Below are 3,369 nucleotides of genomic sequence, written 5' to 3'. Positions count from 1 at the left end.
AAAACCCAAATTGGGAGATGTGCAGCCTTCCTTTCCATGGACAGTTGGAAAAATTGTTAACAATGAGTTAATTATGTGAATGCAAGTGAGAAAAATTTTATAAAGTGAATTATTGTTCTTCAACACAAAGTCTCAAAGTTGTGTGATATTAACTCATTTTTGGTAGAGAGTAAAATTATGCTTCTGCTGCGCAATATTCCTTTATACGGTGTGAAGATGTGTCACCGTGATTGGTGGAATAAAGAGCCGAATGGCCAATAGCTAGGCAGGAAGAGGTTGGGGGGAGACTTCTGGGGACAGAGAGGACCCATAGAGGAAGAGCGTCACCAGCTAGATGCAGAGAAAGCAGTGTGGGGAATATGGAGAGATGGGGTAACGAGCCACGTGACAGAATGTAGATTAAAATAAATGAGGTAATTTACGTTATGAGAGCTAGTGGGACAAGCCTAAGCTATGGCGGAGCTTTCATAATTAATAACAAGTCTCTGTGTTGTTACCTGGGAGCTGGCAGGGCAGAGAAAGATTTGCTATATACTTCAAAGCCTTCTTGTTAGGAGATTGAGTCCCTCATCTTTTTTTTTTTTTTAAAGATTTATTTATTCATTGTACACTGGTGTTTTGCCTGTATATACTCTGTGTATATTGGGGTGTTGGATCCCCTAGAACTAGAATTACAGACAGTTGTGAGCTGCCATGTGGGTGCTGGGAATTGAACCCAGGTCCTCTGGAAGAACAGCCAATACTCGTAAACCACTCAGCCACCTCTCCAGTCCCGAGTCCCTCATCTTTGTTTTCTTCCTGTGGGTCCCAAGTATTTCCAGATGTGTCCATTTCAATGTCGTCTCACCCAATCACTAAGAATAAGAACGGCTGGGGTCCTGAAGCCCCCAAGTGAGAGCCGAATGATGCTTTCCTGCCTGATATGTGGGCCACACACAGTATCCGCCAAAACACCTTACATAAGCAGAGATTCATTATACAGCAAAGCAAAAAGGTGGCAAGTTTGCGTTGTGGACAGATGGTCTCAAATTTTCAGCACGAAACCATAACGAAGCTCTTACCTTGGGTTCTGTCTCCTTGCCACACACACCTACCTCTTTCATTTCACAAGATATTGTGGTGCAATTAATATTGGAGTCAAATATTGATCTGTCCTATCAAACCCAAATATTCCCAGGACCGTTGGTCTATCTGATTGAGGTGGTTTGGCTCATAGGGAACTCAGCTAAGCAGCTGGGAGCATGCGCTCCCTCAGCCACTCGTACTAGTGGCCCCACACTTTTAAAGCCCATGTACATGGACAGGAAGTCACTGCTTGGAAAAGCCCCTTCTCTTTTTGCAAGTATGCTGACTCTCAGATGGCCAGGACTTACCAGAGCTGAGACCACAGAGTAGAATCCAGCGCTTCCAGGACTGAAGCTGGATTTTTGCTTCAGAGCGTAGGGCTGGGTAGCCAGTCAGGTGCTGAACTCGGAACCTGCACTGTGCTCTATATATACAGTGGCTGTCCGGTCTCAGCCTCACTGTGTAGGCTGTTGCCCAGAGCTGTGGATTTAAAGGCACTGGCTGGCTGGGTCTTTTATTTCCTCATATACCTTTATTCCCTGCCAAAAGGGTCAAGGTGTGCAGAGGCAGCTGGCCTACGTGGCCCCAGGTAGAGATGAGGGTGGAAGAGTGGAGGGGATAAAAAAAAGAGGCCCTGGCCAAACGGGAGCAATATCATGTTGCCTACATCACATGCGGTCTTAACATGACATGACCCCAAATCCTGTCCCTGTCTTTCCCCATAGGAAAATGCTGAGTGGGGCTGAAGAGAATGCTCAGTGATTGAGAGCACTGGCTGTTCTTCCAGAGGTCCCGGGTTCAGTTCCCAAGGTCCACATGGTGGCTCACAACCATTTGTAACTCCAGTTCCAGAGGATTCTATACCCTCTTCTGGCCTCTGAGGGCAGTAGATACTCAAGGGGTGCACAGACGTACCGGTAGGCAAAAATGCCCATACACATAAAATAATCTTTAAACAGTTAATAATACATTTGTCAATTCCGGCCTCCTCATTGGCCAAAGACTATCTGATGTTACCTCAGTAACCATTTCCCTGGCTCAGCTCCATCTTCGGTCCTCCATGCCACCACCTCTCTTCTCTCCCTCCCTCTTTTTTCCTCCTTCTTGCCTCCTGCCATTCCCCTGTGGGCATGGGAGCACTTGAGATTTCATTCTGGAAAGCAGTATCTAGTTCAGCAACACAAGCCGCAGGACAGCCTGGCACATGGTGACTAGCTGGACAATGGGGACATTCCACAGGAGAGAACAGGAAAGTCATGGTGGCAATGCCCTCTCACAACTCCACCCTGCCTACCCAGTCTCCTAGGAACGTGAGAGGGAGGGAATGGTAATAACCAACGGCTCCGTGGCCCTCATCTGTAGCGGAAAGCCCATAGCTCAAGGAAAAATAATGGCACTGGCCTTCCCACCAACTCTGAATGCTATCCTAACCCTCCAGCACCACACACACACACACACACACACACACACACACACACACACACACACGCACGCACGCACGCACGCACCTATGTGCATGCACACTCCATACTTAGTTAATGGGCAGGCTCCGCAGGGTAAGGACTCTGCCAGGAATCAATGGGCATTGGTTCCCCCTGAGCCCACCACCTATGCCTATGCCCTCAGAACATACTGGGCCTTTGTTTCTTTTTAGAGACGGGGGTTTCTCTGTGCAGCTCTGGCTGTCCTAGAACTCGCTCTGCAGGGCAGGCTGGTCTCAGAGATGTCAGGATCTCAGAGATCTGCCTACCTCTGTCTCCTGAGTGCTGGGTTTACAGGCGTGCACCACCCCTCAGCCCCGGCTCATACTGGAACTTTTGAGAGATTCTTGATGCCGTCTGTAGAATTTTGAGTTGTTTTGTGTAAAAGAGGCAGGAAGTACAGACAGGCATTTATACCCAGCAGCAGGCTGAAGGCTTAGGCAGGCGATGGAATAAGAACAGAGAGCAGATATCGAATGATTCCTCTGAGACTCAATTTGCTCAAGCCTCACCCTCTGAGGTGGCGGCTACTCCGTACTTCAGTTCTAAAGTGTCAAGTGGAATAATCAAACAGCTTGGTTACAGTCACAGCAGCCAGTTTATGGTAGAAGGAGGCGTTCAGGGCAGAAATGTGAGGCTGATGCCCAAGTTCCCGAAGCCTAACCCTATTACTCAATGCCTCTTGCCGGCTGGCGGTGCGTTTCCCTCTTACCGACAGGGAGCAGCCCCTGCAGCTCTCCCTAGCCTCCACCTAGGCCGACAACTTCCCAGAGCAAACTGCAGCGGCTGCGCCTTCTGATTGGAGCGGGCGCGGGCCGAGCCT

Source organism: Microtus ochrogaster, chromosome 8 (assembly GCF_000317375.1).
Source record: "Microtus ochrogaster isolate Prairie Vole_2 chromosome 8, MicOch1.0, whole genome shotgun sequence".
Classification (NCBI taxonomy): domain Eukaryota; kingdom Metazoa; phylum Chordata; class Mammalia; order Rodentia; family Cricetidae; genus Microtus; species Microtus ochrogaster.
The sequence above is the reverse complement of the archived record's forward strand: the minus strand, read 5'-3'. Positions refer to the sequence as shown.